Below are 23,507 nucleotides of genomic sequence, written 5' to 3' on the forward strand. Positions count from 1 at the left end.
GAACGTTAACCACCTCGGAACATCCTCCCTTATACGTCACCTGCAGCGCATTCATCAGAAGTCAGTGACAAGTTCAAAAACTTTGGATGACAGCGGAAGCAGTCCACTGACCACTAAATCCCTTCCTCTTGTAACCAAGCTCCTGCAAACCACACCACCAACTCCCTCAGTGTCAATTTCCTCCTTAGACAGGAGGAAAGCCAATAGTCCTGCAGGCCATGTCACTGTCAAGTCTGACGAGTCCTCTCCTGCCTGGGATTCCTCCGATGCATCCTTGAGTGTAACGCCTACTGCTGCTGGTGCTGCTGTTGCTGCTGGGAGTCGATCGTCATCCCAGAGGGGAAGTCGGAAGACCACTTGTACTACTTCCAGTAAGCAATTGACTGTCCAACAGTCCTTTGCGAGGAAGATGAAATATCACAGCAGTCATCCTGCTGCAAAGCGGATAACTCAGGCCTAGGCAGCCTGGGCGGTGAGAAACGTGTTTCCGTTATCCACCGTTAATTCACAGGCAACTACAGACTTGATTGAGGTACTGTGTCCCCGGTACCAAATACCATCTAGGTTCCATTTCTCTAGGCAGGCGATACCGAAAATGTACACAGACCTCAGAAAAAGAGTCACCAGTGTCCTAAAAAACGCAGTTGTACCCAATGTCCACTTTACCACGGACATGTGGACAAGTGGAGCAGGGCAGACTCAGGACTATATGACTTTGACAGCCCACTGAGTAGATGTATTGCGTCCCGCAGCAAGAACAGCAGCGGCGGCACCAGTAGCAGCATCTCGCAAACGCCAACTCGTTCCTAGGCAGGCTACGCTTTGTATCACCGGTTTCCAGAAGAGGCACACAGCTGACAACCTCTTACGGAAACTGAGGAACATCATCGCAGAATGGCTTACCCCAAATGGACTCTCCTGGGGATTTGTGACATCGGACAATGCCAGCAATATTTTGCGTGCATTACATCTGGGCAAATTCCAGTACGTCCCATGTTTTGCACATACATTGAATTTAGTGGTGCAGATTTAAAAAAACAACAGGGGCGTGCAAGAGATGCTGTCGGTGGCCCGAAGAATTGCGGGCCACTTTCGGCATTCAGCCACCGCGTGCCAAAGACTGGAGCACCAGCAAACAGTCCTGAACCTGCCCTGCCATCATCTGAAGCAAGAGGTGGTAACGAGGTGGAATTCAACCCTCTATATGCTTCAGAGGATGGAGGAGCAGCAAAAGGCCATTCAAGCCTATACATCTGCCCACGATATAGGCAAAGGAGGGGGAATGCACCTGACTCAAGCGCAGTGGAGAATGATTTCAACGTTGTGAAAGATTCTGCAACCCTTTGGAGACATTGAAGGAGGAGCTAAAACAGAGCGATTCCGCTAGGCATGTGGGACTTGTGGATGGAGCCCTTAATTCGCTTAACCAGGATTCACGGGTGGTCAATCTGTTGAAATCAGAGCACTACATTTTGGCCACCGTGCTTGATCCTAGATTTAAAACCTGCGTTGTATCTCTCTTTCCGGCAGACACAAGTCTGCAGGGGTTCAAAGACCTGCTGGTGAGAAAATTGTCAAGTCAAGCGGAACGTGACCCGTCAACAGCTCCTCCTTCACATTCTCCCGCAACTGGGGGAGCGAGGAAGAGGCTAAGAATTTCCGAGCCCACCTGCTGACGGTGATGCAGGGCAGTCTGGAGCGAGTGCTGACATTTGGTCCGGACTGAAGGACCTGCCAACGATTACTGACATGTCGTCTACTGTCACTGCATATGATTCTCTCACCATTGAAAGAATGGTGGAGGATTATATGAGTGACCGCATCCAAGTAGGCACGTCAGACAGTCCGTACGTATACTGGCAGGAAAAAGAGGCAATTTGGAGGCCCTTGCAGAAACTGGCTTTATTTTACCTAAGTTGCCCACCCTCAAGTGTGTACTCCAAAAGAGTGTTTAGTGCAGCCGCTCACCTTGTCAGCAATCTGCGTACGAGGTTACTTCCAGAAAATGTGGAGAAGATGATGTTCATCAAAATGAATTATAATCAATTCCTCCATGGAGACATTCACCAGCAATTGCCTCCAGAAAGTACACAGGGACCTGAGATGGTGGATTCCAGTGGGGACGAATTAATAATCTGTGAGGAGGGGGATGTACGTAAGTATGACAGGAAAGGCTCTGCCTCACCTGCCTCACCCCACCGCACGTCACTGGTACACAGTGAAAGGGGTGAGGAATCGGAGGATGAGGAAGAGGTGGACATCTTGCCTCTGTAGAGCCAGTTTGTACAAGGAGAGATTGATTGCTTCTTTTTTGGTGGGTGCCCAAACCAACCAGTCATTTCAGTCACAGTTGTGTGGCAGACACTGTCGCTGAAATGATGGGTTTTTTAAAGTGTGCATGTCCTGTTTATACAACATATATACAAGGACAAATCCATCTTGCACCTCTTTTTTCTTTCATTTTTCTTTGCATCATGTGCTGTTTGGGGACTATATTTTTGAAGTGCCATCCTGCCTGACACTGCAGTGCCACTCCTAGATGGGCCAGGTGTTTGTGTCGGCCACTTGTGTCGCTTAGTTTAGCCATCCAGCGACCTTGGTGCACCTCTTTTTTTCTTTGCATCAGGTGCTGTTTGGGGACTATTTTTTTGAAGTGCCATCCTGTCTGACACTGCAGTGCCACTCCTAGATGGGCCAGGTGTTTGTGTCGGCCACTTGGGTCGCTTAGCTTAGTCATCCAGCGACCTCGGTGCAAATTTTAGGACTAAAAATAATATTGTGAGGTGTGAGGTGTTTAGAATAGACTGAAAATGAGTGGAAATTATGGTTATTGAGGTTAATAATACTATGGGATCAAAATGACCCTCAAATTCTATGATTTAAGCTGTTTTTGAGGGGTTTTTGTAAAAAAAACACCCGAATCCAAAACACACCCGAATCCGACAAAAAATTTTCAGGGAGTTTTTGCCAAAACGCGTCAGAATCCAAAACACGGCCACGGAACCGAATCCAAAACCAAAACATAAAACCCGAAAAATGTCCGGTGCACATCACTATTTTAGTATAGAGTACTGGTTTCAGTGATCCACAGCAACAAGTTTCACCTCAGCTATCCTTTATAAAGAGGCACCATGTCATACATGTCTGGATCATGGATACATGTTTGTAGGCACCATATAGCCCAGTGGTGGAACTTCACTGTCTGAACCTCAGGGCAAGGTATCCTCTGACGCCAACCTCCAGGACTGATGTACTGCAGGGAGCTGGGGCACAAATAGTGAGTGGACCAGACTACACATACTGGCTGTAGACCAGTAGCAGCTCTTGCCATGGGCAAGCAGGCATTTTGCCCAGGGCGGCGCTACCCAGAGGGCGCCGCTGCTGCCGTGGCAAGAGCCGCTACTCCTGATCCCCCCTATCCCCAGCTGCAGCAGGTGTCATGGGCTGTGTGGGTGTCCGCTGCAGCCGGCGTCACTGACAGGGACACAACTACTAGTGGCACAACTACATAGGGCACTGCTACGGGGGGGAACAGCTACTGGGGGCAAATCAACTGGGGCACAGCTACTGGAGGCACTGCTACAGGGGGCACTGCTACTGGGGGCAAATCTACTGGGGGCAAATCTACTGGGGAAACAGCTACTGGGGGCACTACTACTGGGGGCAAATTACTGGGGACAGCTACAGGGGGCACAGCTACTGGGGGCACAGCTACTGGGGGCACAACTACTGGGGGCACAACTACTGGGGGCACAACTACAGGGGGCACAACTACAGGGGGATAACTGCGGCCATGCCCCTTCCCTATGAAGAAGCTACGCCCCTTTCGACCTGGGCACCACAAGGTCTAGAACAGGCGCTGCTGTGGACCCTGATATTCTGGCGGTGCCAACACCCTGTCAGTGTCCCTGCTGGCTCATCAGTGGGTGTTTAATAACAGAGATGAGTTGTCAATTTCCTTCCTACCCTTTAATGCTGAACCTTACATACTGTATTCTGCTGTTTCATATTAGCACAATAAATCCTTGTGGACAGATAATTCCTGCACATTTACATGTTTTGTGAGTTCTTTAATGCATAACATTAACAATTCAAACCTGCAGTGTGTCTGCACTCTGTGTTGCGATGCAGATCCATCATTCGGGACTGTGTTGGACATTGCACCCAACTGAACTGACTCCATTGTTTTCCAATAGATAACATACAGCAGTATCTTTGTTTTATCAAGCAGAGAAGTCCATGAAATCAGTGCCTGTCCCTCTGGATATAGCTTAGTTAGTACAGTACATGACTCCCGTCCAGTGACAATTGAGACTCTCCCCCAAATCTCAAACTTTCAAATGCTGCCTGAAAACCTGCAGAGTATAATCACGTATATCCTATATCAACCTTAAAGGTCCAGCACACAACTACGGTATAACAAGGGCTTAAAGAGCTCCTGGAGAGGTAGTGGAACTCATCAACAGTCTGCTCCTTCCCACCCCTTCCCCTCCAGTGTTAATGTTTTTGGGACCCCTGCAAACTATAAATTAGTGCCCTGCTTCCCAAACTTTTCAAAGGGACATTGATCTCACAAGGAAGCAGAGTGGTCACACAATAGTACCCCCAATTCAATTTACACCACACAGTAGCATAATCTCATTCACATTACACCGAATTTAGTGCCCCTGATTCATATTATACCACTTAGTGATGCCCCTTATTATGGTTACATCACTCAGTAGTGTCTTTTATTCACGTTGCACTACACAGTGGTACCCTTTATATATGTTATGCCACACAGTAGTGCCCCTTATATATACAATGTCCACAGTAGTGCCCCCTTAAAAACAATTCCCACAGTAGTGTACCACTTACACATAATGCCCACAGTTGTAGTGCCCCTTTAACATAATGACCACAATAGTGCCCCTTATACACATCTCTGCCTCTGTGACTCCAGCAGCTCACTGTCTGTGTCCCTCCAGCAGTTCCATGCCCTGTATCCTTCCAGCAGCTTCCCCACCTCTCTTGTCCCTCCAGCCGCCTCTCATCTTGTCTTCAAGATGCAGAGCCTGCTCCTCTTCATGGCTCTTCTTCACTTCAGCAGCGGTGACAGCATGACATCACATACGCCGTGCCGGAAAAGCAAGCCACTGGGAATGAATGCTGTCCAACATACACAGTGTATGTGTGAGTACCAGGAGGGATGAGCTGTAGATGGAGGTGGACCACGGAGCCACCAGGACCTGAGGAAGGGGGAGGTGTCTGCAGCTCTTCGGTAACACTAGCGTCGCCTGCATCATCGATTGATATAGGTGATGGCTTTTCTGTTGGAATTACTGTGCAGGGCAATGGGGGAGATGGACCTAGTTCCCCCTACTATTACAGGTGGTGTAACTCAGTTCCACCTTGTCCCCACACCCCCCACACACACTTTGACCCCTAAGTATAACTAACTAATTAAGTTTTAGGTGTATCAAACCTTTGGCAAGAGATAAAGTAGAGAGAGATCAAGTGCCAACCAATCAGTATCTTACTGCTATTTTGTTTGGTACTTTCTCCAAGCTTTGATATACCTCCCCCTAACAAACTTACTAACTAACTAGATACCCACCTACAGATACCTTCACTGGCCGAGCTGGTTATTGGGGCTCACTTGGACCATAGAAAATTATAATTTAGAATGTACATGAGAAGACGTTCAGTACCTCCAACTCTAAATTAGCCTCATTATATTGTTATACTTTACAAATTTCAGCAATTTAAACTTTAACATTGCACAGCGTATGACATGCCCATTAGTTAATATATCACAGGAAAATCAGTGAAAGGTTCTGTAAAGTTTTGAGAACAGCAAGAGAATCACTGATGCGTTTCTGAGTGCAGTACATCATAAGGTCAAAGACATAAAATTATTTTTTGTGGATGACTCAGGATCAGAGGTTAAGGGGTATATGCAATTCACGGCGAATCGCGGCAAATTATCGCCGTTTTTAAATTCGACTCAATTCGACAGGTGAATTCCGGAAGGTGGCTTCCGGAATTCACCATATTCAATGAAAAACGGATTCGCCAGAGTCGCGGGCGAAAATCGTCCGATTTGGCGGATTTTGCCGCGATTTTAAAAAACGGTAAAAAACGGGAAAAACCCGAAAAAAAATGGCGTGGGGTCCCCCCTCCAAAGCATAACCAGCCTCGGGCTCATCGAGCTGGTCCTGGTTCTAAAAATACGGGGAAAAATTGGCCAGGGATCCCCCGTATTTTTAAAACCAGCACCGGGCTCTGCGCCTGGTGCTGGTGCCAAAAATACGGGGGACAAAAAGAGTAGGGGTCCCCCGTATTTTTAACACCAGCATCGGGCTCCACTAGCTGGACAGATAATGCCACAGCCGGGGGTCACTTTTATGCCGTGCCCTGCGGCCGTGGCATTAAATATCCAACTAGTCACCCCTGGCCGGGGTACCCTGGGGGAGTGGGGACCCCTTCAATCAAGGGGTCCCCCCCCCAGCCACCCAAGGGCCAGGGGTGAAGCCCGAGGCTGCCCCCCCCCCCCATCCAATGGGCTGCGGATGGGGGGGCTGATAGCCTTTTGTGATAATAAAAAGATATTGTTTTTTCCAGTAGTACTACAAGTCCCAGCAAGCCTCCCCCGCAAGCTGGTACTTGGAGAACCACAAGTACCAGCATGCGGGAGAAAAACGGGCCCGCTGGTACCTGTAGTACTACTGGGGAAAAAATACCCCCAAAAAAACAGGACACACACACCGTGACAGTAAAACTTTATTACACACTACCGACACACACATACTTACCTATGTTGACACGCCGACTGCCACGGTCTCCGACGATCCGAGGGTACCTGTGAAAAAATGATACTCACCTTCCAGCGTCCAGAGATAAATCCACGTCCAGAGAGATAAATCCACGTACTTGTAAAAAAAAAAAAGAACACGCAAATACCCGCTCCATACCGGACTAGAAAGGGGTCCAATGCTTTCACATCAGACCCCTTTCTACCGAATGCCGGGACATCACGTGACTCCTGTCACTGAAGTCCCTTCAGCCAATCAGGAAGCGCTACTTCCGTGGCGCTCACCTGATTGGCTGTGCGCTGTCTGTACTGTGACAGCACATCGCAAAGCCGCTCCATTACTTTCAATGGTGGGAACTTAGCGGCTAGCGGTGGGGTCACCCGCCGGTCAGCCGCTGACCGGCGGGTGACCTTACCGCTAGCCGCTAAGTTCCCACCATTGAAAGTAATGGAGCGGCTTTGCGATGTGCTATCACAGTACAGACAGCGCACAGCCAATCAGGTGAGCGCAACGAAGTTGCGCTTCCTGATTGGCTTAGAGACCTTTCTGTGACAGCTGTCACTGACAGGTCTCATTCGTGGAAAGGTGTCCCATGTGTCAGCATGGGACCCCTTTCAGTCCGGCATGGAGCGGGTGTTCGGTTTGTTTTTTTGCCAAGTACGTGGATTTATCTCTGGACCATGGCTGGGGTGAGTATATTGATCTTTTCTTTTCAGGTATCCGTGGATTCTACATGGAGAAGAGGACCGATGTCGGCGTGTGAACATAGGTAAGTATGTGTGTGTCGACGTATGAAATAAAGTTTTACTGTCGACGGTGTGTGTGTCCTGTTTTTATTTGGGTATTTTTTTCCCAGTAGTACTACAGGTACCAGCGGGCCCGTTTTTCTCCCGCATGCTGGTACTTGTGGTTCTCCAAGTACCAGCTTGCGGGGGAGGCTTGCTGGGACTTGTAGTACTACTGGAAAAAACAATATCTTTTTATTATCACAAAAGGCTATCAGCCCCCCCATCCGCAGCCCATTGGATGGGGGGGGGGACAGCCTCGGGCTTCACCCCTGGCCCTTGGGTGGCTGGGGGGGGGACCCCTTGATTGAAGGGGTCCCCACTCCCCCAGGGTACCCCGGCCAGGGGTGACTAGTTGGATATTTAATGCCACGGCCGCAGGGCACGGCATAAAAGTGACCCCCGGCTGTGGCATTATCTGTCCAGCTAGTGGAGCCCGATGCTGGTGTTAAAAATACGGGGGACCCCTACTCTTTTTGTCCCCCATATTTTTGGCACCAGCACCAGGCGCAGAGCCCGGTGCTGGTTTTAAAAATACGGGGGATCCCCTGTCAATTTTTTCCCCGCATTTTTAGAACCAGGACCAGCTCGAAGAGCCCGAGGCTGGTTATGCTTTGGAGGGGGGACCCCACGCCATTTTTTTTTATGATTTCACCGTTCCAGCATAAAAAATAAAAAAAATAATATTTTAAAAAAATATATAAATAATATTTGTGCCTCCAAAAAAAAAAAAAAAAAGTACCTAATCCCTTCTAATATAAATAGATCTGCTATTCCCCCCCAAAAAAACACAAAAAAAAACATGTTTAAATTTTTTTTATTTGTTTTCACCCTCCAAAGTGTGGCGGATTGAAAATGACGAATTTGCTGTCTAAAAGCACTGCTGTCGAATTTCCAAACTTGAATTGAATATGCTTTGGTCGAATTGCAGCACTTGTATCATTGCAAAAAAGTCGAATTTGCAAAAATTCGAATTTCAAAAAGTCGAATTTTGAAAGTCCGTTTTTTGGTCGGAAAGCACTGAATTGCATAGGCGATTTTTTTTTTTGGTCGAAAATGACCCGAAATTCGACAATTTCGGGAATTCGACCACAATTGCATATACCCCTATGTGTCTCCATTCGTACATGTGATCATTTTCTATGAGAACATAAATAGGATTGCTGAAACATTACTCACTATAGCCATTGTCTTTTGTTTTGTTAACCATGTATACTAGTAAGAGAGACGCAATATTTTATTTTTTGACATAAAATCATTAGAAGTATTGACATTCATTATCTCTGTGCTATAATACCTGACCTGTTTATTGCCCTGAATTCTCCTACCATCATATACAAGCAGAAAAGATTGAATCTCTTTTTTTGCTGCAGGCATCTTATATAATAAAAGGATAACGCTTCTCCTCACCTCTATGGGGGGAATTCAATTGTTCTGCATGCCGGGGGCCACTAGATGGCGCCTGATGTAGCAATATAAGTGTTGATCCATTCGGGCGCGCACAGCCTCCTGTGGTGAGATTACTGTTATGTTGTTCCGTCATTTTGATGGGCTGGTAACTAGTACTGCATATTAAAGCATCGATATGCAAGCAAGCAATAATAAATATTGACGTAATTTACATGATGTAAAAAGATTCAAAGAATAAAACACAATCTCAATAATATTATTAAAAGCAATTGTAATATAAATGCAGGGCCGTAACTAGGGGAGGGGGCTTAGGGAGTATGCGCCCCAGGTGCAGGATTTGAGGGGCGGCAAAGGAGTTACAGAGAAGCAGGGGTTTGGTTTTTGTTTTTTTTACCGGCAGTGCTGTGCTGCTCCAGTGAGACAGCAGACAGCTCCCGGGGCAATGTCTCTGATCCACCTGTCTGCCCGCAGCTGGCTCCGACGCTGTGCAGGTGAGCTCCAGTACCTGGGATCTCTCCTATGTCAGCCACTGTCTTAAACTCTCTTCTTTGCCATGCAGTGATGTGACTAGCGTGCAGGGCACTGTACAAGCTATAGAAGCACACTGTGCTCCCAGTTAGCAGTATCAACCTCCACTTTGCATCCCAGATGGGGGGATTTGGTGTAGCTTATAGGGAGGTGTAGTGCAGTGATGTAGTGTACCATATATGGTATGTAGTGTAGTAATGTATTGCAGTATATAGGTGCATGTAGTGCACTGATGTAGTGTAGTATATAAGGGCATGTAGTGTAGTGATGCAGTGTGGCATATAGGGTATGTAGTGCAGTGCATAGGGGCATGTAGTGTAGTGATGTAGATCAGTGTGTAGGAGATGTAGTATAGTGATGTAGTGCAGTGGATAGGGGAATGTAGTGCAGTGATGAACTGTTATGATATAGTGCAATGTATATCACACAGAGGAGCATGTAATTGAATATGCTGGTGGGGCATGTGACGCATAGGGCATTTGAGGCACATAGGGTAATATTGTCCAATAGTATCTCCTTTTTTCAATTTTTTTGATAATCTGATTATTTTAGTCTGACTAGGCCCTAGTTTCGGCCCTGATAAATGTGTTACATTACTTTAGCAAAACCTTTGTATTACACGTTAGCAAGCTTGTACTGTATGTATCTTGACTACTTAACAAAAAAGTTTTTACAAATTAGTTATGTGTAGATCCACAGATCTGTCAGGAGCTGTGTGTACCTGCCTCCATATTTTGCATCGTCCTACCTGCTTGTTGCTAAGCAACTTTTGCACCACAGCCGAGGTAATTGGAGGTCACATGACTGCAATGCCGACTATCTTGAGGTTTTACATGGCAGAGAGTGCAGAGCCGTTATTTAGTTGATTTTGTGAAAAACTTCCGTTGTGATTTACTGCTGATTCCTGCCTTGCCTTGACCTATGGCTACTTTTACTGGAATACGTTGTCTGCTGCCTGCCCTGACCGTTACCCTGTTTCTGGCTATTTTCTTGTTCACCATCGGCACTGATAGTGCTGTTCCATTCAGCCTACAGTCCATGTAGTACCTTGCTAGTCTCCATATTCCTATGCTGACACACAGAACCTCAAGTCATGAGGCTGTCCAAGTACTTGCAAGCATATATGGCTCTACATAAATGATGGCTTGCTATAGTTGAAGACCTCTATGTGTCTGATGCTAAGCATTTACATAGTGCCACACATTATACAGTAAGTTGCATTGTTCAGTGTAGATAGCCACAGTACCAGATACTTTATTGCTATTGTTATGGTAGCCTCCTCATTGCGGTATTAGCAAATGCTGGCTTGTGCCAACTTGTAGCCTTTATTAAACGGCATCGTGTCTGGTGCTGCAAAGCCGCTCTGTTTTATTTGCATCCAATATGATGTATATTTTATTAAACTCCCATCTGCAATCTGACTACCAATTTTGGGCTGTTTCCTTTGTCATCATCTAGCAGAAGAAATACAGTATATACAGCTGGATTCAATTAACCGTGGTAATTAACAGCAGGCTAATTAGTTTGCTGGGGCTATTCAATTATAGCCCACCTTAAGCTTGCAGGGTGTACTTAACACGGATTTCTGTTGGAGCCTGAGGGAGGATCTAACAGAAATATACGGTAAGTGCCCTTATTGCGGGTGCCACAAATGCGTTAACCCATATCTCCGGGTACTGGGGTAATGCGCTTTAGCGGCAAATTTACCAGGCAAGAAAAACGGGCTGTAATCGAATAGCCTTGGGTGTAAAAGCCAGAGGATGGAACCCTGTTCCCCACGTGCTAATTGAAACATTTGGTTAGGAGGAAATTCATCGAGAAAGTTAATTTTCTCATTGACGTGTTATATATATTCATATACTATTGTGTGTACTGTAGGTAAAATGTGTAGCCAGCCAGCTCAATGCAGCTAATAATCTTACTGAGCACAGTATTAAATGACCAGTATCAAATACAAGGTAGACTGTACATAAATCTAAATGATATACATTTTAATGGAGGAAAAAATACCGTGTGGCTTCGCTAACGTTTTTTTTTTTTTCATCAACTTCACATTTTTATATAAATTTAAATTCCAAAATACCAGCTGTCTGTGTAGGATAGAATTGGGTGTCTGCATGCATCTTCTCTCTTTAAGGGGTCTACTCATGAAATAGTGAAAAGTGTGGAGAAATGAGGCACTGGAGAAGTTGCCCATGGCAACCAATCAGCACTGAAGTAACATTTATAATTTGCATACTATACAATTGTACGGAGCAGCTGAGTGGTTGCCATGGGCAACTTCTCCACAGGCTCACTTCGCCACTGTTATCACTGTTTCATGAATAGAACCCAAACTTCCAGACTTTCATGGAATTATCCAGTGATGAATTAGCCAAGAAAAATTATTGTGGTGGTGGTTGTTGTTAGTGGAGTGATACTGTACATGTTAATAAAGTTCTTGCGGCTGGTGGTAGTTGGTCCCTGCCCCTAAGCCCCAGAATTTGTTTGGTGCCCGTTTTGTTAGTCTGGTATTAGTTTGCTGACAGTACCCACACAACCACCCCTTCACCACCCGCGGCGCCTCCAGACCCCATCCCCTATCCGCCATAACCCCCCTCCCCTACCCGTGGCATCCATGCTCCTCCCCCACCCACGGCACCTCCGGACCCCCTACCCCACCTGCGGCATCCCCCTTATCCTACCCGTGACATCCCCGCTCCCGCCCCTCCCCCACCAGTGGCACTCGCCCCCCACCCATGGCACACCCACCCCTCCCCCACACGCAGAACTCACCCCTCCCCCACCTGCGGCACCCCACCAGCCGTCCCTCCCCCACCCGCGGCACCCCCGCAACAGCACTTGAATTATACATTATACATATGTTACCTTATACTGCACAGGACGATGGTGTATTTTCTACAGTGCATTGCTGTTATTAATCTGGTACATTATGCATGCAGCAGCTGAATTGACTGTATATATTTATGAAGGGGCCCAGACCTTGCACTCTCTAATGGTTATATCAATAAAAAGTTTTGACAGTATTTATTTTTCTATATAAAGAATAGTAATAAAACAATCTCAGAGTATCTAATATTGAAGTATAGTAATGAAAGAGTCTGTGATCTATAAATAACGTGAGATATTTGTCATATTAGGTACAGAATTATCCCACCTCAATTTGTGGTTAATTAGGGAAGAATAGGTTAAAAAAATTATAGTATGTAAATAAGTTCCTAATACCGGTATACATACACAACACAAGACAAACATAAATAAAACTTAGTAGAAAGAGAGAAAAATATGAAAAGCCTTTTGTGTTGGTAGAGACGCTTTTGCGGTTTATTCTACCAAACAGAGGCAATGAGATGATCAGTAGTTGTAACTTCTGTTAGATACTGTATCTAGAGTGAGGATTTCTTTTAAAAGTATCCAGTAACTGATACAAAGTATAGTCTTTCCAGCCAAATCTTGAATAAAAATTCAGGCAGTGCTAGTCAATCTCAGATAGAACAGTCTCTCCAACCAGGCTCTATAAGCGGTGATAAACAGTGTTTATAAACGTGGATGAAGTCCAGGAATGCACTCACCGCTATTCTTAAGCCATGCTCGAGGTCCGTGTGCCACTATGAGAGTCTCATGCAGAGTGTGGAGAGAAGACGGGTGTCTCCTGGCAGACAAGTAGAATCCACAACAGTGGTCCGCGTTCAATAGCGTGTGTCCAATCCGTTGTGCGGCGATCAACGCGTTTCGCCTGTGCACCACAGGCTTCGTCAGGATGCCAGATGATCCATAGTTCCATCTTCTTATTCCCCCTTCTGCCCTCACTTGCGGTCACTAATGGGGCGTCACTTCCGCCCTTACTCCACGTTCCGTGATCTGTGCTATCTGGATCCCCTGCATACCATGTTTTGCGGGATCTGTAGTTAGTGCTTGCATATCGATTCATTGATGCTTAATCGAGATTTTATTTCCAGACAGCGTTTGAAAAAAAGGAATGCTGATACATGCAAATAATGATTTCAGAACTATAGAGAAAATCCTTAATAGAGATATATAATATATAACGTTTCATTAATTTTCTTATTTATAAAGTATATACAAAAAAAGTCAGAAACGAAGAAGAAACACATAAACGAGACACATGACACATCTGATGTGGAACTATGAAAAAAGGGGGAACCTTATGTCTATTCATAATAATAGCTATGATATCTCTGTATGGTGTGTCTATCAGAGACCTTGTATTAGCATAGGTGCATATTTTTTCTTTTTTCAATAGCGATATTTCAATATGGTGTGCGGAAACTTTAAAAAGGCGGGGGATCTAGGTGGTCATATACATGCCCACATTATTCTATAATCATATAGTGATGATGCATATAGGTATAAACGTCTAACGATACGAACTCATACGGAATCAATAAATTATAATAAATGATAGTAAATAATCGCTGACAAGAGTAATTGGTATTTGCAGATAGTATAATATGATGATTACTCAGTAGTCCATTTTATTTAATATACCTAGGAATGTTAATTCAGTGCACTCCAATCACCATATGTATTGCTAGTTTGAACCCAAAGGCAGAAAGAGGCAGAAAAAAAGGAGAAGGAAAAAAGGGAACTCTAATGGAGAAGGGCTTATACCTAAGTAAATGATGCAGATTTATTTATTAAAAGGAACATGGTGAGTGGAAAAGAGTTCATAGACAGAAAGATGAATAAATATGAAGGGAAGTATATGAAGAGGGCGATATATGAAATAATAAAATGACAATATACAGAATAAATTATAACCTAATCGTAATGGGTTATTTTCTGAGGAAGGGATGTAGTTCAAAGTCTACATTAAGACCTTTTGGAGTGAGAGTGTCCAATTCAAAAATAAGTCTTGTTTCCTCCCTCAAGAGGGCCGAATCCCAATCCCCTCCTCTCCAGGGTTTTTCAATGTATTTGAGGCCTACAAAGTCCACAACTGATGGATCACTTTTATGTATGTAGGTGAAATGCCTGGGAACACTATGATTTTCTTTCTTGTTTTTGATGTTTAATAGATGTTCATTGATTCTTGTACTAAGCTTACGAACAGTCTTCCCTATATATTGTAAACCGCAAGGACAGGAAAGAAGGTAGATGACTCCGACTAAGTTGCATGTGATGTTTTCTTTTATTTTGAATTCCTTGGCTGTAGAGCTTGATGTAATGCTTTTGACAGGTTTGGTGGTCTTATTTCTTATCTTTCTGCATGCTGGGCAGTTATTGCATTTGTAAAATCCCGGTCCTTTTTCCCTAAATGTGGGGTCCTTCTTAGTGTCACCTTTTATGGTAGATACTTATTGCTGGTCCATATATTTTCCTTTTCCCACTGGGCCAGAAACAGGTTTGCATAAGACGGTGCAAAATTCGTTCCCATCGCTGTCCCCTGGGTCTGAATGAAAAACTTTCCCCCAAACCAAAAATAGTTATGGGTCAGGATGAATTTAATTCCGTTCATAATGAATGCAACCTGTTGTTGCTTTAAGTTGGATTCCTCCAAGAGTATTTTTTGGATGTTGTTACAACCATCTTCATGTCTTATGCACGTATACAATGAGGCTACATCACATGTTGCTAGTACATAAGTATCTTTCCATATAATCCCATTTAGAAGGCTTAATACTTGTGTTGTATCTTTCAAGTAACTCTTTTTGTTTATTACTATTGGTTTCAAATAATGATCTATGTAACAAGAAAGATTCGATGTCAGGGAATCGATTCCAGCCACAATAGGTCTTCCAGGGGGATTTAATTGATCTTTGTGGACCTTCGGAAGATGATAGAAGACTGGTATTTTCGGATATTTTTGTTGTAGGAACAGGAATTCGTCTTTGGTAAGTATTCCATCATTTTTCGCTAGTTCCAGCATGTCGTTAAGTATGTTATTAAATTCCATGGTTGGATCATCTTCAAGTATTTCATATGTACTGGGATCTTCCAGGAGCCTCCATGCTTCTTTATCATATTGTTCCCGATCCATAAACACAATATTGCCCCCTTTATCCGCTGGCTTTATTACTATGTTGTCATTTTCTTTCAGATTCCTAAGGGCATCGCGTTCTTTCCTTGTGAAGTTTTTATTGTGTTTTGATTCCAGGGTATTGGGGATCCTTCTGATGTCTTCCTCTACCAATTTTTGAAATGTATTTACAAGATGTCCCTTGAGGTGCTGAGGGTAAAAAGTTGACTTCCCTTTTAGATTAGTATGTAGATACTTATCTTCTATATCTCCTTCATCTCCCTTCTCTTTTGATAGGTTCATCCTATTAAAGAATTTCTTTAGAGTGACTTTCCTAACAAATTTGTGGAGGTCAATGTATGTGTCAAATTTATTAAGACAATTCGTAGGGCAAACTTCAGACAGCTTGGAGCGCAGAGATCCTCCGGCCAGTGGTTCAGAACTGCATCGGCTGTTATGCACTTGGCCCGTAATGGCAGGGCGGCACAAGTTCTCACCGGCACCGGCGTTAGGAGAAGTGATGTCGGCTTTGTAGAAGCTCAAGTCCATATACAGGGGTAAAAACTTAACATGTTTCTCAGCCTGTTACCCGTGGCTGTTTCCTCAGAAGTGAATTTCCCCTTGTCCTCATCCACTGCTTTTATCCTCACAAGGTGTAATCATCATTTCCACCTGTGTATTAACCCTTTCCCCATCAGGGGTTGTAATTAGCAGTATACATACTCAATTATAAATTATATATAAAAAATAGTGTTAATAAATAAAATATAACATACATTATCATTACTAGCATGGGTTCTTATCGTTGGGCTATTTCTTCAAGAGCTGACACACATAAAACATCATTTTGTTACTAAACCTTCCCTTTCGAATTAATCATTAATTGATGTAGGTTTCATATTTATTTGTATTTTTATTTGTATTTTTATTTATTCAATGGTTTCAATAAAAGAAAAAACTGTTCCCGAAAGGATGTTTTCGAGAAACAATCGGTTATAATGCATAAGGCGTTTGTGGAACAAGGATATCCAGAAGACCTGCTTTGTAGAGCATATAAAGATGTGGAGAAGATAGATAGAGCAGTACTCCTAAAGAGTAAGACTTCTAAGAAAATGAAAGAGGACGTAGGAACCAGTTCTTTGGCTTTTACAACTCAATTTAATTCGGCTGCACAACAAATCAAAATTATTGTTGAGAAAAACATGCGATTATTAGAATATGATAAATTTTTAGCCCCTTTACTAAATGATAAAAGAAAGGTAGTATTTAGGAAGTCTAGGAACCTAAAACAAAAATTAGCCCCCAGTATGCTGCAGAAGAAGAAAATAGGTGACACTTTGGGCCAAAATAATACACTAAATTGGCTACCACCAAAACCAAAAGGGTTTTTTAAATGTGGAAGAAATGGATGTATCACCTGCCCCTATGCAGAACATAGGAGTATTGTAGTTATATCACATACAGATGGGATTTCCCACCCTTTGGAGGACTTTATGAATTGCCAGTCCTCCTATGTGATTTATGTTCTTACATGTGGCTGTGGAACTCAGTATGTAGACCGTACTATCCGTAGTTTAAATGTTAGGTTTCTAGAACACAGGAGAGGGATAGTTAATAAATGTTAAAGCCATAGTATACCGAGACACATATTGAATTGTGAGAAGGGGGGATTGAAAAATCTAAAAGTAAAAGCAATTGAACAGATTGGGGTGACTATAAGGGGGGGGGATCGTTACGGTGAACTCTGTAGAAAAGAGGCATTCTGGATTTTTAAGTTGGGGACATTGGTGCCGCAAGGCCTTAATGACTCCATTGAGCTAAATAACATCTAAGGAGACATGTAGTCTCCAGCACTAGTTCATGTCCTGGTTGTAGTGTTATTCTTATATTAGTTTCATCCACAGGATTTATTAAAGAATAGAGTGGAGAGAGTATATGAGGTCTTGAATATTATTGACAATTTATCAGAGGGGGAGAAAATTAGTATCTAGGGATCTATATGTTAATTTCTACCTGTTTTGGGTGTGCTTTTTCCATTACCATGTTATAAGGTTATTGCTGATTAAACATAATCGGTAAATGAGGTTTTTTTAGCATAAATTAAGCAAAGAAAGTGAATGAAAGAAAGTAAAATCTAATTTAGTGATGATATCAGGGGTTGTATTTATTGAAACCATTGAATAAATAAAAATACAAATAAAAATACAAATAAATATGAAACCTACATCAATTAATGATTAATTCGAAAGGGAAGGTTTAGTAACAAAATGATGTTTTATGTGTTTCAGCTCTTGAAGAAATAGCCCAACGATAAGAACCTATGCTAGTAATGATAATGTATGTTATATTTTATTTATTAACACTATTTTTTATATATAATTTATAATTGAGTATGTATACTGCTAATTACAACCCCTGATGGGGAAAGGGTTAATACACAGGTGGAAATGATGATTACACCTTGTGAGGATAAAAGCAGTGGATGAGGACAAGGGGAAATTCACTTCTGAGGAAACAGCCACGGGTAACAGGCTGAGAAACATGTTAAGTTTTTACCCCTGTATATGGACTTGAGCTTCTACAAAGCCGACATCACTTCTCCTAACGCCGGTGCCGGTGAGAACTTGTGCCGCCCTGCCATTACGGGCCAAGCGCATAACAGCCGATGCAGTTCTGAACCACTGGCCGGAGGATCTCTGCGTTCCAAGCTGTTTGCACGCTTGCATCCAACCCACACCAACGGGAGGAATACAGCGCTGACATCAGTGATAGAGCCGCTGAGCGCTATGTGCGGCAGAGACGGAGCCCGGCGGGAGATGTGGTAGCTGCACAAACCGGTGAGATAAGCCATCTCTACAGTTCACCTGCAGTGGACATTCAAGTTACTGTGCAATCAGTTTATTTCATAAGAATCTCATCCATAATTATTTTATGCTTAAACGGGGACGCCTGTCAGAAGCTAATTAGCTGGAAAGCTTCCATAGGAGACTTGATTCTTTGTTACATATTCAGCCTGATTCTAAGGCAGAGACACTTTGGATACATTGTATCACTACGCTGTCCCAGCGGGAGGTGAAAAAGTATTTATCAACTGTATGCATTTCCTCTAGATATGTTTGGGCTGAGAAAATAAGTGTTCCATATAAGTGTACTTAAGTATTTAGGAGGCTGAATAATATAATTTGCTACTAAGAATTGTTCACTGTGGAGCCAATTAGAGCACCTATTGCATGCTATATTGTTCTAATCAGCAATCTAGTATTCATTACCAGTGCAATCACAAGGTACCTGTGATAAGGATCACTGAAGAAATAGGCTTTGTAGATATACATATTATGTTTTAGCTTTTTAAGTGTTTATATTAACAGTTATCAATACAAAATAAATAGAATTTTATCTATCCTTTATTGTGGACAGCGCTTTCAATTTAGTTCTTGTCACAATAAATATATTGGGAACCAACAACCCAATAACTTGAGAGCGGCAGTCCTTAATAAGGAGAGGAGTATTAATGAACTGATAAAGCATTTTAGCAATTTGAGTTGGGACAGCTGACACACATTGAAGCTTAGCGCTTTTTTTGCTTGGAGTTCTGATTTTAGGAACTGCAACACCACGTTCAGGTCCCATGGTGCCACTGGAGGCACAAAAGGAGGCTGGATGTGTAGCACTCCCTTTACAAAAGTCTGGACTTCTGGAAGAGAAGCCAATTCCTTCTGAAAGAATATCGAGAGGGACGAAATCTGTACCTTAACAGAGCCTAATTTCAGGACCATATCCACTCCTGTCTGTAGGAAGTGGAGAAAACGACCCAAATGAAAATCTTCCGTAGGGGCGTTCTTGGTTTCACACCAAGACACATATTTTCACCAGATACGGTGATAATGTTTTACCGTCACCTCCTTTCTAGCCTTTATTAGAGTAGGGATGACCTCCTCCGGAATCCCCTTCTCAGCTAGGATCCGGCGTTCAACCCGCCATGCCGTCAAACGTAACCGCGGTAAGTCTTGGAACACGCAGGGACCCTGCTGCAACAGGTCCTCCCTTAGAGGAAGAGGCCAGGGATCTCCTGTGAGCATATCCCGAAGATCTGAGTACCAGGCCCTTCGAGGCCAGTCTGGAACAATGAGTATTGTCTGTACTCTTTTTCGCCTTATGATCCTGAACACCTTTGTGATGGGAGGAAGAGGAGGAAACACGTAGACCGATTGGAACACCCATGGCGTTACCAGGGCGTCTACTGCTACTGCCTGAGGGTCCCGGGACCTGGCACAATACCTCCAAAGCTTCTTGTTGAGGCGTGACGCCATCATGTCTATTTGAGGAACTCCCCAAAGACCCGTTATCACTGCAAGGACTTCTTGATGGAGTCCCCACTCTCCTGAATGGAGATCGTGTCTGCTGAGGAAGTCTGCTTCCCAGTTGTCCACTCCCGGAATGAAGACAGCTGACAGAGCGCTTACGTGATTTTCCGCCCAGCGAAGAATCCTGGTTGCTTCCGCCAATCGGCTCTGCTTCTTGTCCCGCCTTGGCGGTTCACATGAGCCACTGCTGACATTGTCTGATTGAATCAGAACTGGTAGGCTGCGAAGAAGACTTTCCGCTTGTCGAAGGCCGTTGTATATGGCTCTTAGCTCCAACACGTTGATGTGTAGACAGGACTCCTGATCTGACCACAGTCCCTGAAAATTTCTTCCTTGGGTGACTGCTCCCCATCCTCGGAGGTTCGCATCCGTGGTTACCAGGATCCAGTCCTGAATTCCGAACCTGCGACCCTCCAGAAGGTGAGCACTTTGCAGCCACCATAGAAGAGACACCCTGGCCCCGGGGGACAGTGTTATTTTCCGATGTAAATGTAGATGGGACCTGGACCATTTGTCCAGAAGGTCCCATTGAAACGTCCTTGCATGGAACCTGCCGAAGGGTATGGCCTCGTAGGCTGCCACCATTTTCCCCAGAACACGAGTGCATTGATGAACTGACACTCTTTTTGGCTTTAGCAGGTCTCTGACCATGTTCTGGATGTCCTGGGCTTTTTCCAACGGGAGAAAAACCTTCTTTTGTTCCGTATCCAGTATCATACCTAGGAACGTTAGTCGAGTTGTCGGAATCAAATGTGACTTCGGTAGATTTAGAATCCAACTGTGTTGCTGGAGCACTCTCAGAAAGAGTGTCACATTGCTCAGCAATTGCTCTCTTGATCTCGCCTTTATCAGGAGATCGTCCAAGTATGGGATAATTGTGACTCCATGCTTGTGCAGGACCACCATCATTTCCGCCATTATCTTGGTGAAAATCCTTGGGGCCGTGGAAAGCCCAAACGGCAACGTCTGAAATTGGTAATGACAATCCTGTACAGCGAATCTCAGGTACTCCTGATGGGAAGGATATATGGGGACATGAAGGTAAGCATCCTTTATGTCCAGTGACACCATAAACTCTCCCTCCTCCATGCTGCCTATTATCGCCCTGAGCGATTCCATCTTGAATTTGAATCTTTTCATGTACAGGTTTAGGGATTTTAGATTCAAAATAGGTCTGACCGAACCATCCGGTTTCGGGACCACAAAGAGGGTTGAATAGTACCCTCTTCCCTGTTGGTTCAAGGGAACCCTGATAATTACTTGCTGTTGACACAGCATTTGAATTGCAGCTAACACTACATCCCTGTCTGGGGTAGAAGCTGGTAAGGCCGACTTGAAAAATCGGCGTGGGGGCACCTCTTCGAATTCCAGTTTGTAGCCTTGGGAAACTATTTCCAACGCCCAAGGATTCAGGTCTGAGCTGACCCAGACCTGGCTGAAGAGTTGAAGACGAGCCCCCACCGGTGCGGACTCCCGCAGGGGAGCCCCAGCATCATGCAGTGGGTTTTGTAGAAGCCGGGGAGGACTTCTGTTCCTGGGCACCAGCCGAAGCAGGTGTTCTTTTCCCTCTACCCTTACCTCTGGCAAGGAAGGAGGATCCCCGACCTCTTCTGGACTTTTGTGACCGAAATGACTGCATCTGATATGTTGGAGTTTTCTTCTGCTGTTGGGGAATAAACGGTAAAAAGTTAGATTTACCTGCGGTAGCTGTGGAAACCAGGTCCGCCAGCCCATCCCCAAACAACACGTCTCCCCTATAGGGTAGAACCTCCATATGCTTTTTCGAATCCGCATCACCCGTCCACTGGCGGGTCCATAAGGATCTTCTCGCTGAAATAGCCATGGCATTGGTTCTGGAAGCCAGTAATCCAATGTCCCTTTGAGCGTCTCTCATATACAAGACTGCGTCTTTGATATGGGCTAGAATTAACAAAACAGTATCTCTATCCATGGTATCAAGGTCAGCCGACAGGTTATCTGTCCAGGCTGAAATTGCGCTACATACCCATGCCGACGCAATTGTCAGCCTTAGCAAAGCTCCAGTATGTGAATAAATAGACTTTAAAGTAGTCTCTTGCCTGCGATCCGCAGGATCCTTGAGGGCCGCTGTGCCTGGAGACGGTAGCACCACTTTCTTTGACAGGCGCGTTAAAGCCTTGTCCACAGTGGGAGGGGATTCCCAACGTACCCTGTCCTGTGTAGGGAAGGGGTATGCCATATTAATTCTTTTGGGAATCTGCGGTCTCTTATCCGGAGTCTCCCAAGCTTTTTAAAAAAACTCATTAAGTTCATGAGATGGGGGAAAGTTTATTATCTGTTTCTTTCCCTTAAACATGTGTACCCTCGTGTCAGGAACAGAGGGTTCATCAGCAATATGCAACACATCTCTTATTGCTATAATCATACACTGAATGCTCTTTGTCACCTTAGGGTGACATTTAGCTTCATCATAGTCGACACTGGAATCAGAGTCCGTGTCAGTAGTTGTCCACAATTTTTGCCAAGGGACGCTTTTGAGACCCCGACGGGCCCTGTGAGTCAGTCCAATCCGAGGATTGACCCCCTGACGCCTCCCCGAATTCAGCCTTATCTAGCCTCTTATGTAAAGATGTCACACTTGCATTCAACATATGCCACATGTCCATCCATTCCTGAGTCGGCACTACCGACGGGGACACACCACTCATCTGCTCTACCTCCTCCTTAGGAGAGACAGAGAAGAGTTGCCAGCACACATACAGCGCCCAAATGACACTGGAAAAACCAGATAGCGCTTTTATATTATATATATATATATATATATATATATACAATTTCCCACTCACTGCGCGCCAATGTGCCCCCCCTTTCTTTTTTCCAACCTCTGAAGCGTTCAGCAGGGGAGAGTCGGGGGAGCCAGCGTTTCTCATGCAGCTCTGTGGAGAAAATGGCGCTGGTTAGTGCTGATGGATCAAGCTCCGCCCCACCCCCCCAGCGGCGGGCTTCGGTCTCTCTTCAATTTTCACAAAAATGGCGGGGGATCATCTATTTGCTGCCTCCGCAGCCTAATAGCACCTTATTGCCCAAAAACTAGGTTTATTGCTGCCCAGGGCGCCCCCACCCCCCTGCGCCCTGCACCCATCAGTGCTGTCTGTGTGTTGTGTATGGGAGCAATGGCGCGCAGCTTACCGCTGCGCACCTTACCTCATGAAGATCAGAAGTCTTCTGCCGCCTGAGATGTCTTCTTGTTTCTCATACTCACCCGGCTTCTATCTTCCGGCATCTGTGAGGAGGACGGCGGCGCGGCTCCGGGACGAACCCCAGGGTGAGACCTGTGTTCCGACTCCCTCTGGAGCTAATGGTGTCCAGTAGCATAAGAAGCAGAGCCTATCAGTTAAGTAGGTCTGCTTCTCTCCCCTCAGTCCCACGATGCAGGGAGCCTGTTGCCAGCAGGACTCCCTGAAAATAAAAAACCTAACAAAAAATTTTTTCCACAGAAAACTCAGGAGAGCTCTCTGCAGTGTACCCTTCTCCTCTGGGCACAGAATCTAACTGAGGTCTGGAGGAGGGGCATAGAGGGAGGAGCCAGTGCACACCTATAGGAAATGTTCTTTTTGGTGCCCATGTCTCCTGCGGAGCCCGTCTATACCCCATGGTCCTTACGGAG

The sequence above is a fragment of the Pseudophryne corroboree genome, chromosome 2 (assembly GCF_028390025.1).
Source record: "Pseudophryne corroboree isolate aPseCor3 chromosome 2, aPseCor3.hap2, whole genome shotgun sequence".
NCBI lineage: Eukaryota > Metazoa > Chordata > Amphibia > Anura > Myobatrachidae > Pseudophryne > Pseudophryne corroboree.